The sequence below is a fragment of the Chinchilla lanigera genome, unplaced genomic scaffold (genome assembly GCF_000276665.1).
Source record: "Chinchilla lanigera isolate Chin_1 unplaced genomic scaffold, ChiLan1.0 scaffold00026, whole genome shotgun sequence".
NCBI classification, from domain to species: Eukaryota; Metazoa; Chordata; class Mammalia; order Rodentia; family Chinchillidae; genus Chinchilla; species Chinchilla lanigera.
In genome coordinates this window covers 716,758-725,957 of record NW_004955427.1, presented here as the reverse complement: position 1 = coordinate 725,957, position 9,200 = coordinate 716,758, and positions in this window count along the sequence as shown.

Here is a 9,200-nt window from a genome sequence, read left to right as displayed (position 1 = left end):
AAACAAAAGCTTTCACTTTAAAATAAGGAAATGGATGATGTCCACTGTCATCACTCCTATTCAACATAGTTCTGGAAACATTAGCCAGAGCAATTAGACAAGAGAGAGAAATAAAAGGAATAAGGATAGGAAAGGAAAAGTGAAATTAGCATTACTCACAGATGATATGATACTCTACATACAAGACTCCAAAAACTCCACCAAAAGACTTGCACATTTAATAACCAAATTCATAGCATAGCTGGATACAAAGTCAACACGCAAAAATCAGTAGCATTCCTGTATACAAACAGCAAACACACTGAGGGAGAAATTAGGGAAACCACACCCTTCACAATAGCATCCAAACAAGGAAATACTTAGGAATCAACCTAACAAATGAAGTAAAAGATCTATACAATGAAAATTATACTACTCTGAAAAAAGAGATTGGAGAGGATTTCAGAAAATGGAAAGATATTCCTTGCTCGTGGATAGGAAGAACCAACATTGTGAAAATGGCCATACTCCCAAAATTGTTGTACAGATTCAATGCAATCCCAAATAAAATACCATTAGTATACCTCACAGAAATCCTCATCTGGAACCAGAAGAGGCCTAGAATAGCAAAAGCAATCCTGGGTAACAAAGGAAAGGCAGGAAGCATTATAATCCCTGACTTGAAATTATATTACAAAGCTACTATGATAAAATCAGCATAGTACTGGCAAAACAACACATCTCAGGATCAATAGGATAGACTAGAAGATGCATACACAACTACAAACACAATCAGCCACCTTATCTTTCACAAAACATGTTCACTGGAAGAAAGACAGCATCTTTAATAAATGGTGCTGGAAAAATTGGCTTTGCACATACCAAAGACTAAAATTAGAACCATGTCTATCACCATGCACTAAGCTAAAGTCACAATGGATCAAAGATCTAAATGTGAAAACAGAAACACTAAATTTATTGGAAGAGAAAGTAGGTAAAAATCTTGAAGACATAGGGGTAGGCAGAGAGTTCATGAACAAAAATCGAACTGCACAGGAAATACTTCAAAGAATCAACAACTGGGATCTCATCTTACTGAAAAGTCTTTGCACATCAAAAGAAATCACCAACAGAATAAAAAGAAAACCCATGAATTGGGAAAAATTTTAGTCAACAGTCCCTCAGACAAAGGAATTCTCTCTAGAACATCTAAAGAATTAAAAAATCAGTCCCCCAAAATTCAAAGACCCAATCCAAAAACAAGCATCTTAGATGAATACACACTTCTTACATGAAGAAACACAAATGGCAAATAAATATATAAAAATATATTCAACACATTGGTCATTTGAGACATGAAAATTAAAATAACACTGAGATTCCATCTCACCCCAGAATCAATGACTATCATCAAGAAATCAACCAATAACAAATGCTGGAGAGGCCATGGGGAAAAAGGAACCCTTTTCCACTGTTCCTGGGATTGTAGACTGGTCCAACCACTATGGAAGACAGTGTGGATATTCCATAGAAAACGAGGATTACAGGTCCCATTCAACCCAACTATTTCCCTTTTGGATATTTTTCCAGAAGAACTGGAAACATCATACCCAGCGATATATGCACATATGCTCATCAAATGAGGAATGCATAAAGAAGATGTGGTATTTTTATACAATGGAGTATTACTCAGCTATAAAGAAAGAGAAGCTCGAGGCTTTTATAGGTAAATGGATGCAACTAGAGGCCATGCTCATAAGTGAAATAAATCAGACCTGCATGTGTAAACACTGTATTGTCTCCCTAATGTAAGAACCTGAAAGAGTAAATAAAACCCAAAAGGTAAAATAGATATTGTGAAAGGGCAAGAAATTGCTCAAAGGAAGGAACAACTGGGATAAGGGAAAGGAGAAAAGAAAGAAAGAAGGAAGGGAAGATAATATACGTGTATATACAAGCATAACTGAGATGAATGAACTGCTGGTGTCTGTTGGTTTATTGAAAGGAACATTACGGCTTAAATCTTTTTTTTTTTTTTTCCCACCAGTTTTGCATGCTTGTATCTGCTGGTCTGAGCAACTAATTTGAGGACAACAATATGCTGTGTATCAACCATTGTTGAATTCCTACCATTTTAATTAGTGAAAATCTATTGTTTCTAACATTTTAAAATTATTTTTATTATCTTTAATTATTTGATCAATCTTGCACTCTTACATCTGAGTAACTTCATGGATGATAACAATATGTAGTATAACAACCATTGTTAATTTCCTATCATCTTGTTTGAAATTCTGTATTATTTTTATTATTTTTGTGTTGTTTTGTTTTTATCATTAGTATTATTTTCTTTCCTTTTCTTTTTAAAATAACAATGTCTTAAGATTTTGAGGGAATTTTTTCTAATTGTTATAATTTTCTTATCTACATATAATTTTTCAATAAATTTTAATTATTTTAAAAAAGTTTATAAAACAGCTATGCTGAAACTGACATTCTAAATCTTCTTTGGTGTTAACTAGAAGTTAAAATATTTTCCACCATAATTAAAATATTATTGGAAGTATAAAATGTGGGATGTGCATTTTGAAACAACTTAAAACACAACCATAAAAAAATTTTAAAACCAAGCTTTTCAATTCACAGATGTAAATATGGAGTAAACAGGTATTAGTAACATAAAAAGGGCTAGAAACTAAGCTCTGCATCCAATATTCTAAACTCTGCATTCAATATGCAATATATATCCAGATATGACATCCAATCTGTGTACCCTGTGCTTGGCTAGATATTGGAGGAGATATATAGTATTTATATATGGCAATATTAATTATGAGAGTTGGAGGTTGTTTCGCAAAAGATGCCTGACTTAAAATTATGTGTGCTATTTTCACTTTCAAATACAGAATGTAGTTAAAAGTAACTACTGACTGACTTCAATATAGGTCTTCAAGCTGACTGACTTCCAATATAGGTCTTACTAACTTCTGGTTATGAGACATTAGTCAAATTATTTTGCCATAAGTCTCAATATTTTCATCTTGTAAAACAAGACTTGCACCTTCCTTAGAGTTGTGAGGATAACATCACATACAGTAGACTAAGCACTGCTAGGACAGGCCTTAATACAAAATGAACGATCAATAAACACTAACGCTAATGTCATATCATTATCAGCTGTTTTAAAGTTCAGCAGTTCTTCCTGAAAAGTAAAGAACATCACAGATTCCTTCTACTTTGTTATTAGTCTGTGATCACAAATGAATTATTTAGCTTGTTTTTCAGGTTGTTCGTAAACATAAATACCTCAATATTATCACTAGGTTCAACAGAATAACCTAGGTAGAGTATCTATGAAGAGCTTTGTTTGATAAATCTTAGGCTCCTGTTCTTGACTTCCATAAAGAATAGGTTCACATACTTAAAACAGATGCCTACAGTTTCTCCTCTGTATGGTGGAGAAGTGAAAGAAGTAAAAAAACAAATTACAGTGACTGCTGATGCATGAGATATTGAAGACTATGGGAGAAAAGATGTAATTTTTCCTTGGATTATTAAAAATATAACATCACAAAAATGAGGAGCTTGCTAAAATACTTTATCAATGAAGAAGGTAAAGAATTTGGTTTAATGTAAAAAAATACAGAAACCAACCCTGCTGACAACTTGGTTTCAGATTTCTACCCTCCAAAACATTGAGACATGTCAATATGTAATACAACCACCATTGTTAATTTCCTACCACTTTGTCTGTAGTTCAATATTGCTTGTATTGTTCTTATGCTATTTTGTAAATGGATGCCCATTTATGTTTTTCTTTTTTATTTTAAAAATAAATTTTTAAAAATTGAGACAATAAACTTTCATTGTGAAGGCACCTAGTTTAATGGTACTTTTTGGGGTAATTTTAGCAAACTAATATTGATTATCCTGGGGGAGGTACTCACTACAGAGAACTTGCCTTTTCTTAAAAAGAAAATTTTGCTATGTAACCAGAAAAATTCAGAGTGCTTAAAAACATATACATTCTGGGCTGGTGATATAGCTCAGTGGCACAAGTGCCTGCCTGGCTAGTGCAAGGTCCTGAGTTCAATTCCTGGTACCAAAAAAAAAACCCCAAAAAACCATATACATTCTGGGTCTAAGAGAGGCTTAGTAAGCCTGGGAAACATCTAATGCATGTGGCATTACCAAAATCTGGTGAGCGTGGCTTAAAAGAACAGGAAGAATCCAGAGATTTGGGCTCATTAATTTAACACAAATAGAAAATGGTCATTTGCTGTAAATAATAACGAAAATTAATGTATGTGAATAATTTTGTGAAAGAGTATGCGCATTTAGAAGGAAATTGACCATTTTTTCTATCCTGGGGCCAAAATAAGCTGTCTCTTTTAAGAGTCCATAGAATAGCAGAACAGTAACTGACTTAGGCAGCCCCCCATTCTATAAATGCGGAACTGCTATAAAGTTGGTCAAACCCAGATGGCCGTGTCATGGAGACGGAGCAAAGGCTGAAGTCCCTGGATTGAGTCAGAATCTCTGTCCCTAGACGCTGACTGGTTTTGAAAAACAATAAAAACTTGTTTATGTAAAGTGCAGGAGCCTATAACCTCATGAGTTTATGCATTCATTTTGGTTCCTCACCTGGCTGAGCTTGGAAATGCTGAGCTCGAGCAAAGTAAGCTGGTGAAAAAGGCTTCCTGGACATGGCATTTGTGAAGGAGTAAGATCTGGAAAGTTGTATAATTATTACTTGCATTTCTCCACTTTCCATTTTCTTTTCATCATCTTATGCAAATTAAGAATGGTAGAACCTAATATTTTAGAAAGAATCAAACTCTATTAATTTGAAAATGAGACAGACTCATATTAATTATGGCTTTTTCATGTTATACGATGTGTTTGTAGAACTGGACTAGACCAAGTTTCCCTCACCGTAATTCTGCTTTGTTTGTATCGCACTACATTGTCATCACAACAAAGATTCTATCATATATACTATGATAGAATATAAAAGATGAGAGATATATAGATAGCTGGATAGGCACAGAGAGAGAGAGAGAGAGAGAGAGAGAGGGGGCGGGAGAGAATTCCGTGCAAGAGTCCAAGCATCCCTGCCTCACTACTGTTTGGCTTAGAAACTTTTACACATGAAATAAAAGAATACACAAGTCACTCCACAAGTTTAGCCAACCTCTGACTCTTTTACACATTTCATTATCATAGCCCCAGTATATAGAGGAAGTTGATTTTCTTCCAATCATTTACATATAAGGATATTTTATTTCTGTACAAAAGCTTAGACATCCTGATAGATTCCATGAAAATATACAAATGAATATAGTAGATAAACCTGTGCCAAACACAAATTTGGCCTTGCTGTGTGACTCAGTGTGTTTTCAAAGTATTCTAAAAGTAAAGTAACTCTATTGGGACTGGCCAACGCATATTTTTAAACAAACAAAGCCAAGATCTCTGCAATTTAGCTACTAACTGACAATGGTTGGCAGTCCATAACTCACTCGGTCCCAGCGCACAGGGCCCCACTTTCAGTATAATGCTGGCTCAATCCTAGAGCGCAGTGCTAGTAAGAATTCCCCTGAAGTTAGGAGGTCACGCTCTTCTCAGTGTTGCGAGGAACAAGAAAAGCCAACAACCAGAGTCTACTGAATTCATAAACTGCTCTTCATTTATTTTTTAGATGTTTCTCATCTAGATTATTCAATGTGTGGATCATAAATTTTTAGTCATAAGGAGCATTCCTGGAGTTTTTCTAAAACTCTTTTATTCTAATTGCTTTTCTGCCACGAGTCTGTGCTTCAGTGAGATTGCAAGAGATAAATTGTAGCCTTAAAAACTATAGACAGCAAGAGGAAAAAGCCAGACCAAACCCTGCATGGCTGTTCAGGTTGGAATGTAAACAAGTCAGTGATTCTATCATTGATAAACTTGATCCTCGTTTAAATTGAAAAGATACATCTTTCAGGAAGAACTCCCATTTAGTGTATTTTAGCTCCCATGTTCCTATCCAGGAAAACATTAATTTCATTTGGTGCATGGAATTTCTTACTCTTCAAGATAAGGCATGTTCTGCTTCATTTTAAGATTTCTTCTACTTTGAGATACCTAAAAGTTCTTAGAGAAACAAAACTTTTCTTTCCATGAGTAAGGTCTAAATATTTAAAATACTCACGAGCATGCCAGACAAATCCAACATTAAGTGGATGGCACCTCTAAAAGAAACACTTCCCACCTAAATGAGTTGCAGATGTCTAAATGAGACATTGTGGAAGTCTCCCTTCACACAGGAAAGCCTCCTGCTACAGTGGAAAAAGAGCGTGAGGAATCCTGTTCAGAAATCCACTTGACAACCAGCATAAGATCAAAACAGCCACAGCTTCCAAAAAGAATAATTTCTATTTCCAACATTAACAGTTTCTAGCTTCAATTCTGCTCTAGCACATTTTACAAAAAAATATTTATCCATTTAACAAATTTAGATAGAGGAGCAATAGTTAATCTAGAAGAAAGCATATTTGAAAAATATTCTAGTTTTTATTTCCTATAAAATATATTCCTTTCTCTTTAAATGTCATATAACAATACTCAAAAACATTCATGACATTTTTCTATGTGTTTATCTTTCCTAAACACAATTTTGTTTCATTTTGTTTTGTTTTTTAGGGTTTTTAAACTAATCTTATTGGTACATTTTTGACATACGTACTGATCACATTCGTCATAGAGAATTTGTACTTGTATATAATATATCTTAATTTTTTCCCATTCCCTTCCTTTCTTTTCAGTCCTTCTTCCCTTCTCCCTTTGTAAAACTTTGTTTTTGTTGTTTCCTACTTTGATTTTTTTGAGAGAGGGTATTGCCATATAGTTCAGGCTAGTCTTGAAACCACTATGTAGCTCACACTGGACGCAAACACATAGTAATCTTTCTACCTCATCCTCTTGACTACTGGGATTACAGGTATGCACCACCATGCCCAGCACATTTTTTTAACTGACTATGGTCTTCTAGAAGTCAGAGCTATCAGGAATTGCAAGTGTCCATCTCACTAAAGTTCTCTTTCTTGAGGGAAGAAAAAGTATTTCTGTCATTTTTGTCTCAAGATTGAAGGAAAGTAGCTGGGAATTTTCATAGGTAGACTCCTTTGGTCAGCTTTCTCAATTTCTGGAATAAAAAAAAAAAAAGTGTCTTTCCGAAGCTGGGCTGTGAAAGTGATGTTTGTGCAGGTCTCGTATTTGGGGGCAAGTGGATGCCCGATAGGAAACGCGAATGTCTGTCCAAGAGGTGTGGGAGTGTCTGCCACCATTTCCTTTCCAGAGCCTTTGTCTCCCTGGGTTAGTGCATCTGGAATTCCTCTGCTTCCTTACAAAAATGTTGATGTTTATTTAGACTTTCTAAATTTTGCCAGCGATAGTCAGATGCCCATGGCCACCTAGGCCCCTAGATGGGAAGCTGGCATCCTTAGCACCACTGATTCTTCTGTCTACACATATTGCCAGAGATTTTAAAACAGCGGGTCAAAGTAAAGTCCAGATAGACAATGTGTAAATATTTAGTCTGAGGTATTTTTTAAAAATCTGTGTCTCTTTTTTGACAATTTAAACTCACCCTCCCGGGTTTGTTGGTTCAGCATAGTCCTGAGAAAATGAAATATTTTTCTTTTTCCGTCCCTGCACCAAGGCTCCTCTCTTATATGAATATGAAGGGAGGTTATAAGAAACTAGCACAACTGAAATTCATGGAGTGATTGAATCTTTTAGAAAGATAAGCAATTCATTAAAAATACTTTCATGAGACACGACTAGAACAAAATATGAATCACATTTACGCACTTTATTCTAATGTCCTGTGTGCTCAAATCCAGGATATTTTCCTGTGGTCTCATAACAAAAAAGAACAACGCTGTGACAAGGGTAAATGGAGAAAGAAACACCTGCCACTGGTCTGAGGATTTCCACAGCTTGTCCTCTCTGCCTGGGTGAATCTATTTTAAAGTGCAGTTGATTTGTTCCAGAATTAGAAACAATGTAAAAATGAACTCTAAAATCAGCCGTTATTTTTCCCAGTTGCTTCTACCACAAAGACTGAAAAATAAAAAGTTGTAAATTTTCAACATAATGGCTCACTAAGACCCTCTTTGGGCATCAGAACACAGACTAATTCAGCCTTTCAAAGGAAGAGTAAAGAACAATCTCAGGAAAGGAAACTCTCATATGGAGTTGATTTTGCAGTTTAAGCAATATTTGGTGATGCAAAGATACAAGTGATAAACTTTAACTTACTCAAATTTTTAGTTTTTCGTAAATTGAGTCTAACTGTGTAGATATCTTAGAGTTAAAAGATAATACATTAAAAAAACTATCAGCTGAGAAACATTATTTCTGACTTACTAAATGTTAGCCTATCAAAGAAAATATGACAGGAAACCTCTTATAGTTGCTTTCACTGGGTAGAAGCCAAAACAAAACCCTTCATTATTATTACGTGGACCTTTGTATATATAAGCAGAATAATTTTCAGATAGAATTCATATTTAGACTCAGCATCTGGAAAGTTTCTAACAGCCTTTAATCTTGGTACCATTTCTAGTGGTGCACTAGCCACAGCCATGGAAAAGCTCGAACTGCATTCCCACAAAGGATGTTCTGGGTGAAAAGGCTAACACTGTCGGGACTTCACTTCAGGGCTGGCAGTGATTCTCCTAACTAGCAGGTGTTGGAACTAATAACCGAACCAAGCGGGTAACCGTCAGAAGGACAATTTGATGTGAAACCAGCAGAACTCTTCTCTTCCTGCTGGTTTACCTGGTGACATACATTGACATGGGCACACACATCTCTACCCATGTATCATTAACTTGATGAAAACTTTGATACGTGAATATTTATGCTTACAAGGCTTTGTTGTTGTCCAAATAATGTTAATGTAATTTATGTAATAATTTGAGAAAGTAAAGCAAATTCATCTGTATTATAGGGCTCCAAAGAAACAATAAAAAGATGGCACACACACATAAACATACATACAATACCTATGTAAGGAACAAGCGATTATAGCAAATCTCAAATCTAGTGCAACCCTCAGCTGCCTGGAAATTCCAGTAGGAGCCGAAATTGCAGTCTTCACAGAATTCCTCCCTCTTTGGGAGATCTCAGTCTTTTCACTTAAGACCCTCAGTGGATGGATGAGACTACACTGT